At 45.5% G+C, this 23,298-nt stretch overlaps 31 non-coding genes across 31 annotated transcripts; all 31 read right to left on the bottom strand.

Moving 5' to 3' along the window:
• Positions 1-844: 844 nt before the first annotated feature.
• On the bottom strand, positions 845-917 carry TRNAR-ACG (transfer RNA arginine (anticodon ACG)). Its single transcript has one exon. It is a non-coding gene; the product is annotated as a tRNA-Arg (tRNA).
• A 1,963-nt stretch (positions 918-2,880) lies between these two features.
• Positions 2,881-2,952, bottom strand: TRNAH-GUG (transfer RNA histidin (anticodon GUG)). Its single transcript has one exon. It is a non-coding gene; the product is annotated as a tRNA-His (tRNA).
• Positions 2,953-2,960: 8 nt separating this feature from the next.
• TRNAR-ACG (transfer RNA arginine (anticodon ACG)) lies at positions 2,961-3,033 on the bottom strand. Its single transcript has one exon. It is a non-coding gene; the product is annotated as a tRNA-Arg (tRNA).
• A 908-nt stretch (positions 3,034-3,941) lies between these two features.
• Positions 3,942-4,013, bottom strand: TRNAH-GUG (transfer RNA histidin (anticodon GUG)). Its single transcript has one exon. It is a non-coding gene; the product is annotated as a tRNA-His (tRNA).
• Positions 4,014-4,021: 8 nt separating this feature from the next.
• On the bottom strand, positions 4,022-4,094 carry TRNAR-ACG (transfer RNA arginine (anticodon ACG)). The gene has a single exon. It is a non-coding gene; the product is annotated as a tRNA-Arg (tRNA).
• A 908-nt stretch (positions 4,095-5,002) lies between these two features.
• On the bottom strand, positions 5,003-5,074 carry TRNAH-GUG (transfer RNA histidin (anticodon GUG)). Its single transcript has one exon. It is a non-coding gene; the product is annotated as a tRNA-His (tRNA).
• An 8-nt stretch (positions 5,075-5,082) lies between these two features.
• On the bottom strand, positions 5,083-5,155 carry TRNAR-ACG (transfer RNA arginine (anticodon ACG)). The gene has a single exon. It is a non-coding gene; the product is annotated as a tRNA-Arg (tRNA).
• A 988-nt stretch (positions 5,156-6,143) lies between these two features.
• TRNAR-ACG (transfer RNA arginine (anticodon ACG)) lies at positions 6,144-6,216 on the bottom strand. The gene has a single exon. It is a non-coding gene; the product is annotated as a tRNA-Arg (tRNA).
• Positions 6,217-7,213: 997 nt separating this feature from the next.
• Positions 7,214-7,286, bottom strand: TRNAC-ACA (transfer RNA cysteine (anticodon ACA)). Its single transcript has one exon. It is a non-coding gene; the product is annotated as a tRNA-Cys (tRNA).
• Positions 7,287-8,274: 988 nt separating this feature from the next.
• Positions 8,275-8,347, bottom strand: TRNAH-AUG (transfer RNA histidin (anticodon AUG)). Its single transcript has one exon. It is a non-coding gene; the product is annotated as a tRNA-His (tRNA).
• Positions 8,348-10,393: 2,046 nt separating this feature from the next.
• TRNAC-ACA (transfer RNA cysteine (anticodon ACA)) lies at positions 10,394-10,466 on the bottom strand. Its single transcript has one exon. It is a non-coding gene; the product is annotated as a tRNA-Cys (tRNA).
• Positions 10,467-11,374: 908 nt separating this feature from the next.
• On the bottom strand, positions 11,375-11,446 carry TRNAH-GUG (transfer RNA histidin (anticodon GUG)). The gene has a single exon. It is a non-coding gene; the product is annotated as a tRNA-His (tRNA).
• An 8-nt stretch (positions 11,447-11,454) lies between these two features.
• On the bottom strand, positions 11,455-11,527 carry TRNAR-ACG (transfer RNA arginine (anticodon ACG)). The gene has a single exon. It is a non-coding gene; the product is annotated as a tRNA-Arg (tRNA).
• Positions 11,528-12,435: 908 nt separating this feature from the next.
• On the bottom strand, positions 12,436-12,507 carry TRNAH-GUG (transfer RNA histidin (anticodon GUG)). The gene has a single exon. It is a non-coding gene; the product is annotated as a tRNA-His (tRNA).
• An 8-nt stretch (positions 12,508-12,515) lies between these two features.
• Positions 12,516-12,588, bottom strand: TRNAC-ACA (transfer RNA cysteine (anticodon ACA)). The gene has a single exon. It is a non-coding gene; the product is annotated as a tRNA-Cys (tRNA).
• A 908-nt stretch (positions 12,589-13,496) lies between these two features.
• TRNAH-GUG (transfer RNA histidin (anticodon GUG)) lies at positions 13,497-13,568 on the bottom strand. The gene has a single exon. It is a non-coding gene; the product is annotated as a tRNA-His (tRNA).
• An 8-nt stretch (positions 13,569-13,576) lies between these two features.
• On the bottom strand, positions 13,577-13,649 carry TRNAR-ACG (transfer RNA arginine (anticodon ACG)). Its single transcript has one exon. It is a non-coding gene; the product is annotated as a tRNA-Arg (tRNA).
• Positions 13,650-14,637: 988 nt separating this feature from the next.
• Positions 14,638-14,710, bottom strand: TRNAR-ACG (transfer RNA arginine (anticodon ACG)). Its single transcript has one exon. It is a non-coding gene; the product is annotated as a tRNA-Arg (tRNA).
• Positions 14,711-15,626: 916 nt separating this feature from the next.
• TRNAH-GUG (transfer RNA histidin (anticodon GUG)) lies at positions 15,627-15,698 on the bottom strand. The gene has a single exon. It is a non-coding gene; the product is annotated as a tRNA-His (tRNA).
• Positions 15,699-15,706: 8 nt separating this feature from the next.
• On the bottom strand, positions 15,707-15,779 carry TRNAR-ACG (transfer RNA arginine (anticodon ACG)). The gene has a single exon. It is a non-coding gene; the product is annotated as a tRNA-Arg (tRNA).
• Positions 15,780-16,767: 988 nt separating this feature from the next.
• TRNAR-ACG (transfer RNA arginine (anticodon ACG)) lies at positions 16,768-16,840 on the bottom strand. Its single transcript has one exon. It is a non-coding gene; the product is annotated as a tRNA-Arg (tRNA).
• A 997-nt stretch (positions 16,841-17,837) lies between these two features.
• Positions 17,838-17,910, bottom strand: TRNAR-ACG (transfer RNA arginine (anticodon ACG)). The gene has a single exon. It is a non-coding gene; the product is annotated as a tRNA-Arg (tRNA).
• Positions 17,911-18,818: 908 nt separating this feature from the next.
• On the bottom strand, positions 18,819-18,890 carry TRNAH-GUG (transfer RNA histidin (anticodon GUG)). Its single transcript has one exon. It is a non-coding gene; the product is annotated as a tRNA-His (tRNA).
• Positions 18,891-18,898: 8 nt separating this feature from the next.
• Positions 18,899-18,971, bottom strand: TRNAC-ACA (transfer RNA cysteine (anticodon ACA)). The gene has a single exon. It is a non-coding gene; the product is annotated as a tRNA-Cys (tRNA).
• Positions 18,972-19,879: 908 nt separating this feature from the next.
• Positions 19,880-19,951, bottom strand: TRNAH-GUG (transfer RNA histidin (anticodon GUG)). The gene has a single exon. It is a non-coding gene; the product is annotated as a tRNA-His (tRNA).
• An 8-nt stretch (positions 19,952-19,959) lies between these two features.
• TRNAR-ACG (transfer RNA arginine (anticodon ACG)) lies at positions 19,960-20,032 on the bottom strand. Its single transcript has one exon. It is a non-coding gene; the product is annotated as a tRNA-Arg (tRNA).
• A 988-nt stretch (positions 20,033-21,020) lies between these two features.
• TRNAR-ACG (transfer RNA arginine (anticodon ACG)) lies at positions 21,021-21,093 on the bottom strand. The gene has a single exon. It is a non-coding gene; the product is annotated as a tRNA-Arg (tRNA).
• Positions 21,094-22,001: 908 nt separating this feature from the next.
• Positions 22,002-22,073, bottom strand: TRNAH-GUG (transfer RNA histidin (anticodon GUG)). The gene has a single exon. It is a non-coding gene; the product is annotated as a tRNA-His (tRNA).
• An 8-nt stretch (positions 22,074-22,081) lies between these two features.
• TRNAR-ACG (transfer RNA arginine (anticodon ACG)) lies at positions 22,082-22,154 on the bottom strand. The gene has a single exon. It is a non-coding gene; the product is annotated as a tRNA-Arg (tRNA).
• Positions 22,155-23,070: 916 nt separating this feature from the next.
• TRNAH-GUG (transfer RNA histidin (anticodon GUG)) lies at positions 23,071-23,142 on the bottom strand. The gene has a single exon. It is a non-coding gene; the product is annotated as a tRNA-His (tRNA).
• An 8-nt stretch (positions 23,143-23,150) lies between these two features.
• Positions 23,151-23,223, bottom strand: TRNAR-ACG (transfer RNA arginine (anticodon ACG)). Its single transcript has one exon. It is a non-coding gene; the product is annotated as a tRNA-Arg (tRNA).
• Positions 23,224-23,298: the final 75 nt, after the last annotated feature.

Below are 23,298 nucleotides of genomic sequence, written 5' to 3'. Positions count from 1 at the left end.
GCCAAGACCAGATATTTGCAATGAATCTGTCCAAAAAACAATGCCAGCTTCCGATTGGCCAAGATATTTGATCACAAACATCTTGCTTTGCCAAGGTTTCTTAACCTGCCCAAAAATTCAAGCTTGGAAAGCGACTTTGATAACGAGTTCAGAGAGGAAGCTTCAAGCGAGAACACAGGAAATGTCTTACTCCCCTTGCATTTGCAACAACCAAATAATCTCAACATTTTCCATGAAATATGCGACTTTCCTGCTTTAAGAAATACCAAACATATCTTAGTTTTAAAATGGGGTGCACTTGTAAAACCACCAAGAACTGTGGTACCGAACCAGTGTAAAAAAGGCAGTGCATTAAAAAAAGTTCCAACTCTTCACTTTAGAGTTATGCTTCCATGATGACCCTAAATTGAATCATCCATCTATCTCTAGTGTGCGCAGGGATAGCAAATATGTGTAGAGCAAACGGCGTTGCCGTAGGTACTTCCAAAGTGCGTGTATGCGAGTGTTAGCATTGGGAAGGTTGGGTTCTTAAAAGTTCTCGATGGATTTAATTTGTTCGAAACATTGTTCTCTATTTTGCCTAACTTGGTTACTAGCCCAGGGCGGCAGACGAGCCCCCTATGAAACAGCAACGAGGCAGTGCAAAGTACAATTTATCAGGGCTCACTTTCGATCTGCGATGCCTCCTCTGCTTCTATCCAATGCAGATCTGGCCTACAGAATCCCCTCTGTGAATCTTGCCCGGCAGCTGCGCCGTAAAAAGCTGCCGTGACACGGATTCGAGCCGGGGTTGCTGCGGCCACAACACAGAGTACTAACCACTATATGATCACGGCACATGAGACGAGCCAGGTAGGAGTCGAACCTACAATCTTCTGATCCGTAGTCAGACGCGTTATCCATTGTGCCACTGGCCCTGCTGCTGGATGTTTGCCAAACTTCCTTTGATGCTCATTCCAACCGCTGGACCACAAGGCACCATGGTGGCCGTTTCAATGCAAACCACTGGCTTTCTGGAGGATCTCTAATCCAGAGAACATTGCTAAAACCTCCAATGAACTTGCCCAAGCCAAGACCAGATATTTGCAATGAATCTGTCCAAAAAAACAATGCCAGCTTCCGATTGGCCAAGATATTTGATCACAAACATCTTGCTTTGCCAAGGTTTCTTAACCTGCCCAAAAATTCAAGCTTGGAAAGCGACTTTGATAACGAGTTCAGAGAGGAAGCTTCAAGCGAGAACACAGCAAATGTCTTACTCCCCTTGCATTTGCAACAACCAAATAATCTCAACATTTTCCATGAAATATGCGACTTTCCTGCTTTAAGAAATACCAAACATATCTTAGTTTTAAAATGGGGTGCACTTGTAAAACCACCAAGAACTGTGGTACCGAACCAGTGTAAAAAAGGCAGTGCATTAAAAAAAGTTCCAACTCTTCACTTTAGAGTTATGCTTCCATGATGACCCTAAATTGAATCATCCATCTATCTCTAGTGTGCGCAGGGATAGCAAATATGTGTAGAGCAAATGGCGTTGCCGTAGGTACTTCCAAAGTGCGTGTATGCGAGTGTTAGCATTGGGAAGGTTGGGTTCTTAAAAGTTCTCGATGGATTTAATTTGTTCGAAACATTGTTCTCTATTTTGCCTAACTTGGTTACTAGCCCAGGGCGGCAGACGAGCCCCCTATGAAACAGCAACGAGGCAGTGCAAAGTATAATTTATCAGGGCTCACTTTCGAGCTGCGATGCCTCCTATCCAATGCAGATCTGGCCTACAGAATCCCCTCTGTAAATCTTGCCCAGCAGCTGCGCCGTAAAAAGCTGCCGTGCCCCGGATTCGAACCGGGGTTGCTGCGGCCACAACGCAGAGTACTAACCACTATACGATCACGGCCCATGTGACGAGCCAGGTAGGAGTCAAACCTACAATCTTCTGATCCGTAGTCAGACGCTTTATCCATTGCGCCACTGGCCCTGCTGCTGGATGTTTGCCAAACTTCCTTTGATGCTCATTCCAACTGCTGGACCACAAGGCACCATGGTGGCCGTTTCAATGCAAACCACTGGCTTTCTGGAGGATCTCTAATCCAGAGAACATTGCTAAAACCTCCAATGAACTTGCCCAAGCCAAGACCAGATATTTGCAATGAATCTGTCCAAAAAAACAATGCCAGCTTCCGATTGGCCAAGATATTTGATCACAAACATCTTGCTTTGCCAAGGTTTCTTAACCTGCCCAAAAATTCAAGCTTGGAAAGCGACTTTGATAACGAGTTCAGAGAGGAAGCTTCAAGCGAGAACACAGGAAATGTCTTACTCCCCTTGCATTTGCAACAACCAAATAATCTCAACATTTTCCATGAAATATGCGACTTTCCTGCTTTAAGAAATACCAAACATATCTTAGTTTTAAAATGGGGTGCACTTGTAAAACCACCAAGAACTGTGGTACCGAACCAGTGTAAAAAAGGCAGTGCATTAAAAAAAGTTCCAACTCTTCACTTTAGAGTTATGCTTCCATGATGACCCTAAACATCCATCTATCTCTAGTGTGCGCAGGGATAGCAAATATGTGTAGAGCAAACGGCGTTGCCGTAGGTACTTCCAAAGTGCGTGTATGCGAGTGTTAGCATTGGGAAGGTTGGGTTCTTAAAAGTTCTCGATGGATTTAATTTGTTCGAAACATTGTTCTCTATTTTGCCTAACTTGGTTACTAGCCCAGGGCGGCAGACGAGCCCCCTATGAAACAGCAACGAGGCAGTGCAAAGTATAATTTATCAGGGCTCACTTTCGAGCTGCGATGCCTCCTATCCAATGCAGATCTGGCCTACAGAATCCCCTCTGTGAATCTTGCCCAGCAGCTGCGCCGTAAAAAGCTGCCGTGACCCGGATTCGAACCGGGGTTGCTGCGGCCACAACGCAGAGTACTAACCACTATACGATCACGGCCCACGGGATGAGCCAGGTAGGAGTCGAACCTACAATCTTCTGATCCGTAGTCAGACGCGTTATCCATTGCGCCACTGGCCCTGCTGCTGGAAGTTTGCCAAACTTCCTTTGATGCTCATTCCAACCGCTGGACCACAAGGCACCATGGTGGCCGTTTCAATGCAAACCACTGGCTTTCTGGAGGATCTCTAATCCAGAGAACATTGCTAAAACCTCCAATGAACTTGCCCAAGCCAAGACCATATATTTGCAATGAATCTGTCCAAAAAAACAATGCCAGCTTCCGATTGGCCAAGATATTTGATCACAAACATCTTGCTTTGCCAAGGTTTCTTAACCTGCCCAAAAATTCAAGCTTGGAAAGCGACTTTGATAACGAGTTCAGAGAGGAAGCTTCAAGCGAGAACACAGCAAATGTCTTACTCCCCTTGCATTTGCAACAACCAAATAATCTCAACATTTTCCATGAAATATGCGACTTTCCTGCTTTAAGAAATACCAAACATATCTTAGTTTTAAAATGGGGTGCACTTGTAAAACCACCAAGAACTGTGGTACCGAACCAGTGTAAAAAAGGCAGTGCATTAAAAAAAGTTCCAACTCTTCACTTTAGAGTTATGCTTCCATGATGACCCTAAATTGAATCATCCATCTATCTCTAGTGTGCGCAGGGATAGCAAATATGTGTAGAGCAAACGGCGTTGCCGTAGGTACTTCCAAAGTGCGTGTATGCGAGTGTTAGCATTGGGAAGGTTGGGTTCTTAAAAGTTCTCGATGGATTTAATTTGTTCGAAACATTGTTCTCTATTTTGCCTAACTTGCTTACTAGCCCAGGGCGGCAGACGAGCCCCCTATGAAACAGCAACGAGGCAGTGCAAAGTATAATTTATCAGGGCTCACTTTCGAGCTGCGATGCCTCCTATCCAATGCAGATCTGGCCTACAGAATCCCCTCTGTGAATCTTGCCCAGCAGCTGCGCCGTAAAAAGCTGCCGTGACCCGGATTCGAACCGGGGCTGCTGCGGCCACAACGCAGAGTACTAACCACTATACGATCACGGCCCATGTGACGAGCCAGGTAGGAGTCGAACCTACAATCTTCTGATCCGTAGTCAGACGCGTTATCCATTGCGCCACTGGCCCTGCTGCTGGATGTTTGCCAAACTTCCTTTGATGCTTATTCCAACCGCTGGACCACAAGGCACCATGGTGGCCGTTTCAATGCAAACCACTGGCTTTCTGGAGGATCTCTAATCCAGAGAACATTGCTAAAACCTCCAATGAACTTGCCCAAGCCAAGACCAGATATTTGCAATGAATCTGTCCAAAAAAACAATGCCAGCTTCCGATTGGCCAAGATATTTGATCACAAACATCTTGCTTTGCCACGGTTTCTTAACCTGCCCAAAAATTCAAGCTTGGAAAGCGACTTTGATAACGAGTTCAGAGAGGAAGCTTCAAGCGAGAACACAGGAAATGTCTTACTCCCCTTGCATTTGCAACAACCAAATAATCTCAACATTTTCCATGAAATATGCGACTTTCCTGCTTTAAGAAATACCAAACATATCTTAGTTTTAAAATGGGGTGCACTTGTAAAACCACCAAGAACTGTGGTACCGAACCAGTGTAAAAAAGGCAGTGCATTAAAAAAAGTTCCAACTCTTCACTTTAGAGTTATGCTTCCATGATGACCCTAAATTGAATCATCCATCTATCTCTAGTGTGCGCAGGGATAGCAAATATGTGTAGAGCAAACGGCGTTGCCGTAGGTACTTCCAAAGTGCGTGTATGCGAGTGTTAGCATTGGGAAGGTTGGGTTCTTAAAAGTTCTCGATGGATTTAATTTGTTCGAAACATTGTTCTCTATTTTGCCTAACTTGGTTACTAGCCCAGGGCGGCAGACGAGCCCCCTATGAAACAGCAACGAGGCAGTGCAAAGTATAATTTATCAGGGCTCACTTTCGAGCTGCGATGCCTCCTATCCAATGCAGATCTGGCCTACAGAATCCCCTCTGTAAATCTTGCCCAGCAGCTGCGCCGTAAAAAGCTGCCGTGACCCGGATTCGAACCGGGGTTGCTGCGGCCACAACGCAGAGTACTAACCACTATACGATCACGGCCCATGTGACGAGCCAGGTAGGAGTCAAACCTACAATCTTCTGATCCGTAGTCAGACGCGTTATCCATTGCGCCACTGGCCCTGCTGCTGGATGTTTGCCAAACTTCCTTTGATGCTCATTCCAACTGCTGGACCACAAGGCACCATGGTGGCCGTTTCAATGCAAACCACTGGCTTTCTGGAGGATCTCTAATCCAGAGAACATTGCTAAAACCTCCAATGAACTTGCCCAAGCCAAGACCAGATATTTGCAATGAATCTGTCCAAAAAAACAATGCCAGCTTCCGATTGGCCAAGATATTTGATCACAAACATCTTGCTTTGCCAAGGTTTCTTAACCTGCCCAAAAATTCAAGCTTGGAAAGCGACTTTGATAACGAGTTCAGAGAGGAAGCTTCAAGCGAGAACACAGCAAATGTCTTACTCCCCTTGCATTTGCAACAACCAAATAATCTCAACATTTTCCATGAAATATGCGACTTTCCTGCTTTAAGAAATACCAAACATATCTTAGTTTTAAAATGGGGTGCACTTGTAAAACCACCAAGAACTGTGGTACCGAACCAGTGTAAAAAAGGCAGTGCATTAAAAAAAGTTCCAACTCTTCACTTTAGAGTTATGCTTCCATGATGACCCTAAATTGAATCATCCATCTATCTCTAGTGTGCGCAGGGATAGCAAATATGTGTAGAGCAAACGGCGTTGCCGTAGGTACTTCCAAAGTGCGTGTATGCGAGTGTTAGCATTGGGAAGGTTGGGTTCTTAAAAGTTCTCGATGGATTTAATTTGTTCGAAACATTGTTCTCTATTTTGCCTAACTTGCTTACTAGCCCAGGGCGGCAGACGAGCCCCCTATGAAACAGCAACGAGGCAGTGCAAAGTCTAATTTATCAGGGCTCACTTTCGAGCTGCGATGCCTCCTATCCAATGCAGATCTGGCCTACAGAATCCCCTCTGTGAATCTTGCCCGGCAGCTGCGCCGTAAAAAGCTGCCGTGACACGGATTCGAGCCGGGGTTGCTGCGGCCACAACGCAGAGTACTAACCACTATACGATCACGGCCCATGTGACGAGCCAGGTAGGAGTCGAACCTACAATCTTCTGATCCGTAGTCAGACGCGTTATCCATTGTGCCACTGGCCCTGCTGCTGGATGTTTGCCAAACTTCCTTTGATGCTCATTCCAACCGCTGGACCACAAGGCACCATGGTGGCCGTTTCAATGCAAACCACTGGCTTTCTGGAGGATCTCTAATCCAGAGAACATTGCTAAAACCTCCAATGAACTTGCCCAAGCCAAGACCAGATATTTGCAATGAATCTGTCCAAAAAAACAATGCCAGCTTCCGATTGGCCAAGATATTTGATCACAAACATCTTGCTTTGCCAAGGTTTCTTAACCTGCCCAAAAATTCAAGCTTGGAAAGCGACTTTTGATAACGAGTTCAGAGAGGAAGCTTCAAGCGAGAACACAGCAAATGTCTTACTCCCCTTGCATTTGCAACAACCAAATAATCTCAACATTTTCCATGAAATATGCGACTTTCCTGCTTTAAGAAATACCAAACATATCTTAGTTTTAAAATGGGGTGCACTTGTAAAACCACCAAGAACTGTGGTACCGAACCAGTGTAAAAAAGGCAGTGCATTAAAAAAAGTTCCAACTCTTCACTTTAGAGTTATGCTTCCATGATGACCCTAAATTGAATCATCCATCTATCTCTAGTGTGCGCAGGGATAGCAAATATGTGTAGAGCAAACGGCGTTGCCGTAGGTACTTCCAAAGTGCGTGTATGCGAGTGTTAGCATTGGGAAGGTTGGGTTCTTAAAAGTTCTCGATGGATTTAATTTGTTCGAAACATTGTTCTCTATTTTGCCTAACTTGGTTACTAGCCCAGGGCGGCAGACGAGCCCCCTATGAAACAGCAACGAGGCAGTGCAAAGTACAATTTATCAGGGCTCACTTTCGATCTGCGATGCCTCCTCTGCTTCTATCCAATGCAGATCTGGCCTACAGAATCCCCTCAGTAAATCTTGCCTGGCAGCTGCGCCGTAAAAAGCTGCCGTGACCCGGATTTGAACCGGGGTTGCTGCGGCCACAACGCAGAGTACTAACCACTATACAATAACGGCCCATGTGATGAGCCAGGTAGGAGTTGAACCTACAATCTTCTGATCTGTAGTCAGACACGTTATCCATTGCGCCACTGGCCCTGCTGCTGGATGTTTGCCAAACTTCCTTTGATGCTCATTCCAACCGCTGGACCACAAGGCACCATGGTGGCCGTTTCAATGCAAACCACTGGCTTTCTGGAGGATCTCTAATCCAGAGAACATTGCTAAAACCTCCAATGAACTTGCCCAAGCCAAGACCAGATATTTGCAATGAATCTGTCCAAAAAAACAATGCCAGCTTCCGATTGGCCAAGATATTTGATCACAAACATCTTGCTTTGCCAAGGTTTCTTAACCTGCCCAAAAATTCAAGCTTGGAAAGCGACTTTGATATCGAGTTCAGAGAGGAAGCTTCAAGCGAGAACACAGGAAATGTCTTACTCCCCTTGCATTTGCAACAACCAAATAATCTCAACATTTTCCATGAAATATGCGACTTTCCTGCTTTAAGAAATACCAAACATATCTTAGTTTTAAAATGGGGTGCACTTGTGAAACCACCAAGAACTGTGGTACCGAACCAGTGTAAAAAAGGCAGTGCATTAAAAAAAGTTCCAACTCTTCACTTTAGAGTTATGCTTCCATGATGACCCTAAATTGAATCATCCATCTATCTCTAGTGTGCGCAGGGATAGCAAATATGTGTAGAGCAAACGGCGTTGCCGTAGGTACTTCCAAAGTGCGTGTATGCGAGTGTTAGCATTGGGAAGGTTGGGTTCTTAAAAGTTCTCGATGGATTTAATTTGTTCGAAACATTGTTCTCTATTTTGCCTAACTTGGTTACTAGACCAGGGCGGCAGACGAGCCCCCTATGAAACAGCAACGAGGCAGTGCAAAGTACAATTTATCAGGGCTCACTTTCGAGCTGCGATGCCTCCTATCCAATGCAGATCTGGCCTACAGAATCCCCTCTGTGAATCTTGCCCAGCAGCTGCGCTGTAAAAAGCTGCTGTGACCCAGATTCGAACCGGGGTTGCTGCGGCCACAACGCAGAGTACTAACCACTATACGATCACGGCCCATGTGACGAGCCAGGTAGGAGTCGAACCTACAATCTTCTGATCCATAGTCAGACGCGTTATCCATTGCGCCACTGGCCCTGCTGCTGGATGTTTGCCAAACTTCCTTTGATGCTTATTCCAACCGCTGGACCACAAGGCACCATGGTGGCCGTTTCAATGCAAACCACTGGCTTTCTGGAGGATCTCTAATCCAGAGAACATTGCTAAAACCTCCAATGAACTTGCCCAAGCCAAGACCAGATATTTGCAATGAATCTGTCCAAAAAAACAATGCCAGCTTCCGATTGGCCAAGATATTTGATCACAAACATCTTGCTTTGCCACGGTTTCTTAACCTGCCCAAAAATTCAAGCTTGGAAAGCGACTTTGATAACGAGTTCAGAGAGGAAGCTTCAAGCGAGAACACAGGAAATGTCTTACTCCCCTTGCATTTGCAACAACCAAATAATCTCAACATTTTCCATGAAATATGCGACTTTCCTGCTTTAAGAAATACCAAACATATCTTAGTTTTAAAATGGGGTGCACTTGTAAAACCACCAAGAACTGTGGTACCGAACCAGTGTAAAAAAGGTAGTGCATTAAAAAAAGTTCCAACTCTTCACTTTAGAGTTATGCTTCCATGATGACCCTAAATTGAATCATCCATCTATCTCTAGTGTGCGCAGGGATAGCAAATATGTGTAGAGCAAACGGCGTTGCCGTAGGTACTTCCAAAGTGCGTGTATGCGAGTGTTAGCATTGGGAAGGTTGGGTTCTTAAAAGTTCTCGATGGATTTAATTTGTTCGAAACATTGTTCTCTATTTTGCCTAACTTGGTTACTAGCCCAGGGCGGCAGACGAGCCCCCTATGAAACAGCAACGAGGCAGTGCAAAGTACAATTTATCAGGGCTCACTTTCGATCTGCGATGCCTCCTCTGCTTCTATCCAATGCAGATCTGGCCTACAGAATCCCCTCTGTGAATCTTGCCCGGCAGCTGCGCCGTAAAAAGCTGCCGTGACACGGATTCGAGCCGGGGTTGCTGCGGCCACAACGCAGAGTACTAACCACTATACGATCACGGCCCATGTGACGAGCCAGGTAAGAGTCGAACCTACAATCTTCTGATCCGTAGTCAGATGCGTTATCCATTGTGCCACTGGCCCTGCTGCTGGATGTTTGCCAAACTTCCTTTGATGCTCATTCCAACCGCTGGACCACAAGGCACCATGGTGGCCGTTTCAATGCAAACCACTGGCTTTCTGGAGGATCTCTAATCCAGAGAACATTGCTAAAACCTCCAATGAACTTGCCCAAGCCAAGACCAGATATTTGCAATGAATCTGTCCAAAAAAACAATGCCAGCTTCCGATTGGCCAAGATATTTGATCACAAACATCTTGCTTTGCCAAGGTTTCTTAACCTGCCCAAAAATTCAAGCTTGGAGAGCGACTTTGATAACGAGTTCAGAGAGGAAGCTTCAAGCGAGAACACAGGAAATGTCTTACTCCCCTTGCATTTACAACAACCAAATAATCTCAACATTTTCCATGAAATATGCGACTTTCCTGCTTTAAGAAATACCAAACATATCTTAGTTTTAAAATGGGGTGCACTTGTAAAACCACCAAGAACTGTGGTACCGAACCAGTGTAAAAAAGGCAGTGCATTAAAAAAAGTTCCAACTCTTCACTTTAGAGTTATGCTTCCATGATGACCCTAAATTGAATCATCCATCTATCTCTAGTGTGCGCAGGGATAGCAAATATGTGTAGAGCAAACGGCGTTGCCGTAGGTACTTCCAAAGTGCGTGTATGCGAGTGTTAGCATTGGGAAGGTTGGGTTCTTAAAAGTTCTCGATGGATTTAATTTGTTCGAAACATTGTTCTCTATTTTGCCTAACTTGGTTACTAGCCCAGGGCGGCAGACGAGCCCCCTATGAAACAGCAACGAGGCAGTGCAAAGTATAATTTATCAGGGCTCACTTTCGAGCTGCGATGCCTCCTATCCAATGCAGATCTGGCCTACAGAATCCCCTCTGTAAATCTTGCCCAGCAGCTGCGCCGTAAAAAGCTGCCGTGACCCGGGGTTGCTGCGGCCACAACGCAGAGTACTAACCACTATACGATCACGGCCCACGGGATGAGCCAGGTAGGAGTTGAACCTACAATCTTCTGATCTGTAGTCAGATGCGTTATCCATTGCGCCACTGGCCCTGCTGCTGGATGTTTGCCAAACTTCCTTTGATGCTCATTCCAACCGCTGGACCACAAGGCACCATGGTGGCCGTTTCAATGCAAACCACTGGCTTTCTGGAGGATCTCTAATCCAGAGAACATTGCTAAAACCTCCAATGAACTTGCCCAAGCCAAGACCAGATATTTGCAATGAATCTGTCCAAAAAAACAATGCCAGCTTCCGATTGGCCAAGATATTTGATCACAAACATCTTGCTTTGCCAAGGTTTCTTAACCTGCCCAAAAATTCAAGCTTGGAAAGCGACTTTGATAACGAGTTCAGAGAGGAAGCTTCAAGCGAGAACACAGGAAATGTCTTACTCCCCTTGCATTTGCAACAACCAAATAATCTCAACATTTTCCATGAAATATGCGACTTTCCTGCTTTAAGAAATACCAAACATATCTTAGTTTTAAAATGGGGTGCACTTGTAAAACCACCAAGAACTGTGGTACCGAACCAGTGTAAAAAAGGCAGTGCATTAAAAAAAGTTCCAACTCTTCACTTTAGAGTTATGCTTCCATGATGACCCTAAATTGAATCATCCATCTATCTCTAGTGTGCGCAGGGATAGCAAATATGTGTAGAGCAAACGGCATTGCCGTAGGTACTTCCAAAGTGCGTGTATGCGAGTGTTAGCATTGGGAAGGTTGGGTTTTTAAAAGTTCTCGATGGATTTAGTTTGTTCGAAACATTGTTCTCTATTTTGCCTAACTTGGTTACTAGCCCAGGGCGGCAGACGAGCCCCCTATGAAACAGCAACGAGGCAGTGCAAAGTATAATTTATCAGGGCTCACTTTCGAGCTGCGATGCCTCCTATCCAATGCAGATCTGGCCTACAGAATCCCCTCTGTGAATCTTGCCCGGCAGCTGCGCCGTAAAAAGCTGCCGTGACCCGGATTCGAACCGGGGTTGCTGCGGCCACAACGCAGAGTACTAACCACTATACGATCACGGCCCATGTGACGAGCCAGGTAGGAGTCGAACCTACAATCTTCTGATCCGTAGTCAGACGCGCTATCCATTGCGCCACTGGCCCTGCTGCTGGATGCTTGCCAAACTTCCTTTGATGCTTATTTCAACCGCTGGACCACAAGGCACCATGGTGGCCGTTTCAATGCAAACCACTGGCTTTCTGGAGGATCTCTAATCCAGAGAACATTGCTAAAACCTCCAATGAACTTGCCCAAGCCAAGACCAGATATTTGCAATGAATCTGTCCAAAAAAACAATGCCAGCTTCCGATTGGCCAAGATATTTGATCACAAACATCTTGCTTTGCCAAGGTTTCTTAACCTGCCCAAAAATTCAAGCTTGGAAAGCGACTTTGATAACGAGTTCAGAGAGGAAGCTTCAAGCGAGAACACAGCAAATGTCTTACTCCCCTTGCATTTGCAACAACCAAATAATCTCAACATTTTCCATGAAATATGCGACTTTCCTGCTTTAAGAAATACCAAACATATCTTAGTTTTAAAATGGGGTGCACTTGTAAAACCACCAAGAACTGTGGTACCGAACCAGTGTAAAAAAGGCAGTGCATTAAAAAAAGTTCCAACTCTTCACTTTAGAGTTATGCTTCCATGATGACCCTAAATTGAATCATCCATCTATCTCTAGTGTGCGCAGGGATAGCAAATATGTGTAGAGCAAACGGCGTTGCCGTAGATACTTCCAAAGTGCGTGTATGCGAGTGTTAGCATTGGGAAGGTTGGGTTCTTAAAAGTTCTCGATGGATTTAATTTGTTCGAAACATTGTTCTCTATTTTGCCTAACTTGGTTACTAGCCCAGGGCGGCAGACGAGCCCCCTATGAAACAGCAACGAGGCAGTGCAAAGTATAATTTATCAGGGCTCACTTTCGAGCTGCGATGCCTCCTATCCAATGCAGATCTGGCCTACAGAATCCCCTCTGTGAATCTTGCCCAGCAGCTGCGCCGTAAAAAGCTGCCGTGACCCGGATTCGAACCGGGGTTGCTGCGGCCACAACGCAGAGTACTAACCACTATACGATCACGGCCCATGTGACGAGCCAGGTAGGAGTCGAACCTACAATCTTCTGATCTGTAGTCAGACGCGTTATCCATTGCGCCACTGGCCCTGCTGCTGGATGTTTGCCAAACTTCCTTTGATGCTCATTCCAACCGCTGGACCACAAGGCACCATGGTGGCCATTTCAATGCAAACCACTGGCTTTCTGGAGGATCTCTAATCCAGAGAACATTGCTAAAACCTCCAATGAACTTGCCCAAGTCAAGACCAGATATTTGCAATGAATCTGTCCAAAAAAACAATGCCAGCTTCCGATTGGCCATGATATTTGATCACAAACATCTTGATTTGCCAAGGATTCTTAACCTGCCCAAAAATTCAAGCTTGGAAAGCGACTTTGATAACGAGTTCAGAGAGGAAGCTTCAAGCGAGAACACAGGAAATGTCTTACTCCCCTTGCATTTACAACAACCAAATAATCTCAACATTTTCCATGAAATATGCGACTTTCCTGCTTTAAGAAATACCAAACATATCTTAGTTTTAAAATGGGGTGCACTTGTAAAACCACCAAGAACTGTGGTACCGAACCAGTGTAAAAAAGGCAGTGCATTAAAAAAAGTTCCAACTCTTCACTTTAGAGTTATGCTTCCATGATGACCCTAAATTGAATCATCCATCTATCTCTAGTGTGCGCAGGGATAGCAAATATGTGTAGAGCAAACGGCGTTGCCGTAGGTACTTCCAAAGTGCGTGTATGCGAGTGTTAGCATTGGGAAGGTTGGGTTCTTAAAAGTTCTCGATGGATTTAATTTGTTCGAAACATTGTTCTCTATTTTGCCTAACTTGGTTACTAGCCCAGGGCGGCAGACGAGCCCCCTATGAAACAGCAACGAGGCAGTGCAAAGTATAATTTATCAGGGCTCACTTTCGAGCTGCGATGCCTCCTATCCAATGCAGATCTGGCCTACAGAATCCCCTCTGTGAATCTTGCCTGGCAGCTGCGCCGTGAAAAGCTGCCGTGACCCGGATTCGAACCGGGGTTGCTGCGGCCACAACGCAGAGTACTAACCACTATACGATCACGGCCCATGTGACGAGCCAGGTAGGAGTCGAACCTACAATCTTCTGATCCGTAGTCAGACGCGTTATCCATTGCGCCACTGGCCCTGCTGCTGGATGTTTGCCAAACTTCCTTTGATGCTCATTCCAACTGCTGGACCACAAGGCACCATGGTGGCCGTTTCAATGCAAACCACTGGCTTTCTGGAGGATCTCTAATCCAGAGAACATTGCTAAAACCTCCAATGAACTTGCCCAAGCCAAGACCAGATATTTGCAATGAATCTGTCCAAAAAAACAATGCCAGCTTCCGATTGGCCAAGATATTTGATCACAAACATCTTGCTTTGCCAAGGTTTCTTAACCTGCCCAAAAATTCAAGCTTGGAAAGCGACTTTGATAACGAGTTCAGAGAGGAAGCTTCAAGCGAGAACACAGGAAATGTCTTACTCCCCTTGCATTTGCAACAACCAAATAATCTCAACATTTTCCATGAAATATGCGACTTTCCTGCTTTAAGAAATACCAAACATATCTTAGTTTTAAAATGGGGTGCACTTGTAAAACCACCAAGAACTGTGGTACCGAACCAGTGTAAAAAAGGCAGTGCATTAAAAAAAGTTCCAACTCTTCACTTTAGAGTTATGCTTCCATGATGACCCTAAATTGAATCATCCATCTATCTCTAGTGTGCGCAGGGATAGCAAATATGTGTAGAGCAAACGGCGTTGCCGTAGGTACTTCCAAAGTGCGTGTATGCGAGTGTTAGCATTGGGAAGGTTGGGTTCTTAAAAGTTCTCGATGGATTTAATTTGTTCGAAACATTGTTCTCTATTTTGCCTAACTTGGTTACTAGCCCAGGGCGGCAGACGAGCCCCCTATGAAACAGCAACGAGGCAGTGCAAAGTATAATTTATCAGGGCTCACTTTCGAGCTGCGATGCCTCCTATCCAATGCAGATCTGGCCTACAGAATCCCCTCTGTGAATCTTGCCCAGCAGCTGCGCCGTAAAAAGCTGCCGTGACCCGGATTCGAACCGGGGTTGCTGCGGCCACAACGTAGAGTACTAACCACTATACGATCACGGCCCATGTGACGAGCCAGGTAGGAGTCGAACCTACAATCTTCTGATCCGTAGTCAGACGCGTTATCCATTGCGCCACTGGCCCTGCTGCTGGATGTTTGCCAAACTTCCTTTGATGCTCATTCCAACCGCTGGACCACAAGGCACCATGGTGGCCGTTTCAATGCAAACCACTGGCTTTCTGGAGGATCTCTAATCCAGAGAACATTGCTAAAACCTCCAATGAACTTGCCCAAGTCAAGACCAGATATTTGCAATGAATCTGTCCAAAAAAACAATGCCAGCTTCCGATTGGCCAAGATATTTGATCACAAACATCTTGCTTTGCCAAGGATTCTTAACCTGCCCAAAAATTCAAGCTTGGAAAGCGACTTTGATAACGAGTTCAGAGAGGAAGCTTCAAGCGAGAACACAGGAAATGTCTTACTCCCCTTGCATTTACAACAACCAAATAATCTCAACATTTTCCATGAAATATGCGACTTTCCTGCTTTAAGAAATACCAAACATATCTTAGTTTTAAAATGGGGTGCACTTGTAAAACCACCAAGAACTGTGGTACCGAACCAGTGTAAAAAAGGCAGTGCATTAAAAAAAGTTCCAACTCTTCACTTTAGAGTTATGCTTCCATGATGACCCTAAATTGAATCATCCATCTATCTCTAGTGTGCGCAGGGATAGCAAATATGTGTAGAGCAAACGGCGTTGCCGTAGGTACTTCCAAAGTGCGTGTATGCGAGTGTTAGCATTGGGAAGGTTGGGTTCTTAAAAGTTCTCGATGGATTTAATTTGTTCGAAACATTGTTCTCTATTTTGCCTAACTTGGTTACTAGCCCAGGGCGGCAGACGAGCCCCCTATGAAACAGCAACGAGGCAGTGCAAAGTACAATTTATCAGGGCTCACTTTCGAGCTGCGATGCCTCCTCTGCTTCTATCCAATGCAGATCTGGCCTACAGAATCCCCTCTGTGAATCTTGCCCGGCAGCTGCGCCGTAAAAAGCTGCCGTGACCCGGATTCGAACCGGGGTTGCTGCGGCCACAACGCAGAGTACTAACCACTATACGATCACGGCCCATGTGACGAGCCAGGTAGGAGTCGAACCTACAATCTTCTGATCCGTAGTCAGACGCGTTATCCATTGCGCCACTGGCCCTGCTGCTGGATGTTTGCCAAACTTCCTTTGATGCTCATTCCAACCGCTGGACCACAAGGCACCATGGTGGCCGTTTCAATGCAAACCACTGGCTTTCTGGAGGATCTCTGATCCAGAGAACATTGCTAAAACCTCCAATGAACTTGCCCAAGCCAAGACCAGATATTTGCAATGAATCTGTCCAAAAAAACAATGCCAGCTTCCGATTGGCCAAGATATTTGATCACAAACATCTTGCTTTGCCAAGGTTTCTTAACCTGCCCAAAAATTCAAGCTTGGAAAGCGACTTTGATAACGAGTTCAGAGAGGAAGCTTCAAGCGAGAACACAGCAAATGTCTTACTCCCCTTGCATTTGCAACAACCAAATAATCTCAACATTTTCCATGAAATATGCGACTTTCCTGCTTTAAGAAATACCAAACATATCTTAGTTTTAAAATGGGGTGCACTTGTAAAACCACCAAGAACTGTGGTACCGAACCAGTGAAAAAAAGGCAGTGCATTAAAAAAAGTTCCAACTCTTCACTTTAGAGTTATGCTTCCATGATGACCCTAAATTGAATCATCCATCTATCTCTAGTGTGCGCAGGGATAGCAAATATGTGTAGAGCAAACGGCGTTGCCGTAGGTACTTCCAAAGTGCGTGTATGCGAGTGTTAGCATTGGGAAGGTTGGGTTCTTAAAAGTTCTCGATGGATTTAATTTGTTCGAAACATTGTTCTCTATTTTGCCTAACTTGGTTACTAGCCCAGGGCGGCAGACGAGCCCCCTATGAAACAGCAACGAGGCAGTGCAAAGTATAATTTATCAGGGCTCACTTTCGAGCTGCGATGCCTCCTATCCAATGCAGATCTGGCCTACAGAATCCCCTCTGTGAATCTTGCCCAGCAGCTGCGCCGTAAAAAGCTGCCGTGACCCAGATTCGAACCGGGGCTGCTTCGGCCACAACGCAGAGTACTAACCACTATATGATCACGGCCCATGTGACGAGCCAGGTAGGAGTCGAACCTACAATCTTCTGATCCGTAGTCAGACGCGTTATCCATTGCGCCACTGGCCCTGCTGCTGGATGTTTGCCAAACTTCCTTTGATGCTCATTCCAACCGCTGGACCACAAGGCACCATGGTGGCCGTTTCAATGCAAACCACTGGCTTTCTGGAGGATCTCTAATCCAGAGAACATTGCTAAAACCTCCAATGAACTTGCCCAAGCCAAGACCAGATATTTGCAATGAATCTGTCCAAAAAAACAATGCCAGCTTCCGATTGGCCAAGATATTTGATCACAAACATCTTGCTTTGCCAAGGTTTCTTAACCTGCCCAAAAATTCAAGCTTGGAAAGCGACTTTGATAACGAGTTCAGAGAGGAAGCTTCAAGCGAGAACACAGCAAATGTCTTACTCCCCTTGCATTTGCAACAACCAAATAATCTCAACATTTTCCATGAAATATGCGACTTTCCTGCTTTAAGAAATACCAAACATATCTTAGTTTTAAAATGGGGTGCACTTGTAAAACCACCAAGAACTGTGGTACCGAACCAGTGTAAAAAAGGCAGTGCATTAAAAAAAGTTCCAACTCTTCACTTTAGAGTTATGCTTCCATGATGACCCTAAATTGAATCATCCATCTATCTCTAGTGTGCGCAGGGATAGCAAATATGTGTAGAGCAAACGGCGTTGCCGTAGGTACTTCCAAAGTGCGTGTATGCGAGTGTTAGCATTGGGAAGGTTGGGTTCTTAAAAGTTCTCGATGGATTTAATTTGTTCGAAACATTGTTCTCTATTTTGCCTAACTTGGTTACTAAACCCAGGGCGGCAGACGAGCCCCCTATGAAACAGCAACGAGGCAGTGCAAAGTACTATTTAACAGGGCTCACTTTCGAGCTGCGATGCCTCCTCTGCTTCTATCCAATGCAGATCTGGCCTACAGAATCCCCTCTGTGAATCTTGCCCAGCAGCTGCGCCGTAAAAAGCTGCCGTGACCCGGATTTGAACCGGGGTTGCTTCGGCCACAACGCAGAGTTCTAACCACTATACGATCACGGCCCATGTGACGAGCCAGGTAGGAGTCGAACCTACAATCTTCTGATCCGTAGTCAGACGCGCTATCCATTGCGCCACTGGCCCTGCTGCTGGATGCTTGCCAAACTTCCTTTGATGCTTATTTCAACCGCTGGACCACAAGGCACCATGGTGGCCGTTTCAATGCAAACCACTGGCTTTCTGGAGGATCTCTAATCCAGAGAACATTGCTAAAACCTCCAATGAACTTGCCCAAGCCAAGACCAGATATTTGCAATGAATCTGTCCAAAAAAACAATGCCAGCTTCCGATTGGCCAAGATATTTGATCACAAACATCTTGCTTTGCCAAGGTTTCTTAACCTGCCCAAAAATTCAAGCTTGGAAAGCGACTTTGATAACGAGTTCAGAGAGGAAGCTTCAAGCGAGAACACAGCAAATGTCTTACTCCCCTTGCATTTGCAACAACCAAATAATCTCAACATTTTCCATGAAATATGCGACTTTCCTGCTTTAAGAAATACCAAACATATCTTAGTTTTAAAATGGGGTGCACTTGTAAAACCACCAAGAACTGTGGTACCGAACCAGTGTAAAAAAGGCAGTGCATTAAAAAAAGTTCCAACTCTTCACTTTAGAGTTATGCTTCCATGATGACCCTAAATTGAATCATCCATCTATCTCTAGTGTGCGCAGGGATAGCAAATATGTGTAGAGCAAACGGCGTTGCCGTAGATACTTCCAAAGTGCGTGTATGCGAGTGTTAGCATTGGGAAGGTTGGGTTCTTAAAAGTTCTCGATGGATTTAATTTGTTCGAAACATTGTTCTCTATTTTGCCTAACTTGGTTACTAGCCCAGGGCGGCAGACGAGCCCCCTATGAAACAGCAACGAGGCAGTGCAAAGTATAATTTATCAGGGCTCACTTTCGAGCTGCGATGCCTCCTATCCAATGCAGATCTGGCCTACAGAATCCCCTCTGTGAATCTTGCCCAGCAGCTGCGCCGTAAAAAGCTGCCGTGACCCGGATTCGAACCGGGGTTGCTGCGGCCACAACGCAGAGTACTAACCACTATACGATCACGGCCCATGTGACGAGCCAGGTAGGAGTCGAACCTACAATCTTCTGATCTGTAGTCAGACGCGTTATCCATTGCGCCACTGGCCCTGCTGCTGGATGTTTGCCAAACTTCCTTTGATGCTCATTCCAACCGCTGGACCACAAGGCACCATGGTGGCCATTTCAATGCAAACCACTGGCTTTCTGGAGGATCTCTAATCCAGAGAACATTGCTAAAACCTCCAATGAACTTGCCCAAGTCAAGACCAGATATTTGCAATGAATCTGTCCAAAAAAACAATGCCAGCTTCCGATTGGCCATGATATTTGATCACAAACATCTTGATTTGCCAAGGATTCTTAACCTGCCCAAAAATTCAAGCTTGGAAAGCGACTTTGATAACGAGTTCAGAGAGGAAGCTTCAAGCGAGAACACAGGAAATGTCTTACTCCCCTTGCATTTACAACAACCAAATAATCTCAACATTTTCCATGAAATATGCGACTTTCCTGCTTTAAGAAATACCAAACATATCTTAGTTTTAAAATGGGGTGCACTTGTAAAACCACCAAGAACTGTGGTACCGAACCAGTGTAAAAAAGGCAGTGCATTAAAAAAAGTTCCAACTCTTCACTTTAGAGTTATGCTTCCATGATGACCCTAAATTGAATCATCCATCTATCTCTAGTGTGCGCAGGGATAGCAAATATGTGTAGAGCAAACGGCGTTGCCGTAGGTACTTCCAAAGTGCGTGTATGCGAGTGTTAGCATTGGGAAGGTTGGGTTCTTAAAAGTTCTCGATGGATTTAATTTGTTCGAAACATTGTTCTCTATTTTGCCTAACTTGGTTACTAGCCCAGGGCGGCAGACGAGCCCCCTATGAAACAACAACGAGGCAGTGCAAAGTATAATTTATCAGGGCTCACTTTCGAGCTGCGATGCCTCCTATCCAATGCAGATCTGGCCTACAGAATCCCCTCTGTGAATCTTGCCTGGCAGCTGCGCCGTGAAAAGCTGCCGTGACCCGGATTCGAACCGGGGTTGCTGCGGCCACAACGCAGAGTACTAACCACTATACGATCACGGCCCATGTGACGAGCCAGGTAGGAGTCGAACCTACAATCTTCTGATCCGTAGTCAGACGCGTTATCCATTGCGCCACTGGCCCTGCTGCTGGATGTTTGCCAAACTTCCTTTGATGCTCATTCCAACTGCTGGACCACAAGGCACCATGGTGGCCGTTTCAATGCAAACCACTGGCTTTCTGGAGGATCTCTAATCCAGAGAACATTGCTAAAACCTCCAATGAACTTGCCCAAGCCAAGACCAGATATTTGCAATGAATCTGTCCAAAAAAACAATGCCAGCTTCCGATTGGCCAAGATATTTGATCACAAACATCTTGCTTTGCCAAGGTTTCTTAACCTGCCCAAAAATTCAAGCTTGGAAAGCGACTTTGATAACGAGTTCAGAGAGGAAGCTTCAAGCGAGAACACAGGAAATGTCTTACTCCCCTTGCATTTGCAACAACCAAATAATCTCAACATTTTCCATGAAATATGCGACTTTCCTGCTTTAAGAAATACCAAACATATCTTAGTTTTAAAATGGGGTGCACTTGTAAAACCACCAAGAACTGTGGTACCGAACCAGTGTAAAAAAGGCAGTGCATTAAAAAAAGTTCCAACTCTTCACTTTAGAGTTATGCTTCCATGATGACCCTAAATTGAATCATCCATCTATCTCTAGTGTGCGCAGGGATAGCAAATATGTGTAGAGCAAACGGCGTTGCCGTAGGTACTTCCAAAGTGCGTGTATGCGAGTGTTAGCATTGGGAAGGTTGGGTTCTTAAAAGTTCTCGATGGATTTAATTTGTTCGAAACATTGTTCTCTATTTTGCCTAACTTGGTTACTAGCCCAGGGCGGCAGACGAGCCCCCTATGAAACAGCAACGAGGCAGTGCAAAGTATAATTTATCAGGGCTCACTTTCGAGCTGCGATGCCTCCTATCCAATGCAGATCTGGCCTACAGAATCCCCTCTGTGAATCTTGCCCAGCAGCTGCGCCGTAAAAAGCTGCCGTGACCCGGATTCGAACCGGGGTTGCTGCGGCCACAACGTAGAGTACTAACCACTATACGATCACGGCCCATGTGACGAGCCAGGTAGGAGTCGAACCTACAATCTTCTGATCCGTAGTCAGACGCGTTATCCATTGCGCCACTGGCCCTGCTGCTGGATGTTTGCCAAACTTCCTTTGATGCTCATTCCAACCGCTGGACCACAAGGCACCATGGTGGCCGTTTCAATGCAAACCACTGGCTTTCTGGAGGATCTCTAATCCAGAGAACATTGCTAAAACCTCCAATGAACTTGCCCAAGTCAAGACCAGATATTTGCAATGAATCTGTCCAAAAAAACAATGCCAGCTTCCGATTGGCCAAGATATTTGATCACAAACATCTTGCTTTGCCAAGGATTCTTAACCTGCCCAAAAATTCAAGCTTGGAAAGCGACTTTGATAACGAGTTCAGAGAGGAAGCTTCAAGCGAGAACACAGGAAATGTCTTACTCCCCTTGCATTTACAACAACCAAATAATCTCAACATTTTCCATGAAATATGCGACTTTCCTGCTTTAAGAAATACCAAACATATCTTAGTTTTAAAATGGGGTGCACTTGTAAAACCACCAAGAACTGTGGTACCGAACCAGTGTAAAAAAGGCAGTGCATTAAAAAAAGTTCCAACTCTTCACTTTAGAGTTATGCTTCCATGATGACCCTAAATTGAATCATCCATCTATCTCTAGTGTGCGCAGGGATAGCAAATATGTGTAGAGAAAACGGCGTTGCCGTAGGTACTTCCAAAGTGCGTGTATGCGAGTGTTAGCATTGGGAAGGTTGGGTTCTTAAAAGTTCTCGATGGATTTAATTTGTTCGAAACATTGTTCTCTATTTTGCCTAACTTGGTTACTAGCCCAGGGCGGCAGACGAGCCCCCTATGAAACAGCAATGAGGCAGTGCAAAGTATAATTTATCAGGGCTCACTTTCGAGCTGCGATGCCTCCTTTCCAATGCAGATCTGGCCTACAGAATCCCCTCTGTGAATCTTGCCTGGCAGCTGCGCTGTGAAAAGCTGCCGTGACCCGGATTCGAACCGGGGTTGCTGCGGCCACAACGCAGAGTACTAACCACTATACGATCACGGCCCATGTGACGAGCCAGGTAGGAGTCGAACCTACAATCTTCTGATCCGTAGTCAGACGCGTTATCCATTGCACCACTGGCCCTGCTGCTGGATGTTTGCCAAACTTCCTTTGATGCTCATTCCAACCGCTGGACCACAAGGCACCATGGTGGCCGTTTCAATGCAAACCACTGGCTTTCTGGAGGATCTCTAATCCAGAGAACATTGCTAAAACCTCCAATGAACTTGCCCAAGCCAAGACCAGATATTTGCAATGAATCTGTCCAAAAAAACAATGCCAGCTTCCGATTGGCCAAGATATTTGATCACAAACATCTTGCTTTGCCAAGGTTTCTTAACCTGCCCAAAAATTCAAGCTTGGAAAGCGACTTTGATAACGAGTTCAGAGAGGAAGCTTCAAGCGAGAACACAGGAAATGTCTTACTCCCCTTGCATTTGCAACAACCAAATAATCTCAACATTTTCCATGAAATATGCGACTTTCCTGCTTTAAGAAATACCAAACATATCTTAGTTTTAAAATGGGGTGCACTTGTAAAACCACCAAGAACTGTGGTACCGAACCAGTGTAAAAAAGGCAGTGCATTAAAAAAAGTTCCAACTCTTCACTTTAGAGTTATGCTTCCATGATGACCCTAAATTGAATCATCCATCTATCTCTGGTGTGCGCAGGTATAGCAAATATGTGTAGAGCAAACGGCGTTGCCGTAGGTACTTCCAAAGTGCGTGTATGCGAGTGTTAGCATTGGGAAGGTTGGGTTCTTAAAAGTTCTCGATGGATTTAATTTGTTCGAAACATTGTTCTCTATTTTGCCTAACTTGGTTACTAGCCCAGGGCGGCAGACGAGCCCCCTATGAAACAGCAACGAGGCAGTGCAAAGTACAATTTATCAGGGCTCACTTTCGATCTGCGATGCCTCCTCTGCTTCTATCCAATGCAGATCTGGCCTACAGAATCCCCTCTGTGAATCTTGCCCGGCAGCTGCGCCGTAAAAAGCTGCCGTGACCCGGATTCGAACCGGGGTTGCTGCGGCCACAACGCAGAGTACTAACCACTATACGATCACGGCCCATGTGACGAGCCAGGTAGGAGTCGAACCTACAATCTTCTGATCCGTAGTCAGACGCGTTATCCATTGCGCCACTGGCCCTGCTGCTGGATGTTTGCCAAACTTCCTTTGATGCTCATTCCAACCGCTGGACCACAAGGCACCATGGTGGCCGTT

The sequence above is a fragment of the Staurois parvus genome, unplaced genomic scaffold (assembly GCF_062004578.1).
Source record: "Staurois parvus isolate SC_StPar_1 unplaced genomic scaffold, SC_StPar_1.0 ptg000662l, whole genome shotgun sequence".
Lineage (NCBI taxonomy): Eukaryota > Metazoa > Chordata > Amphibia > Anura > Ranidae > Staurois > Staurois parvus.
Note: the sequence above shows the minus strand (reverse complement) of the source record. Positions and strands in the feature narration are given on the sequence as shown.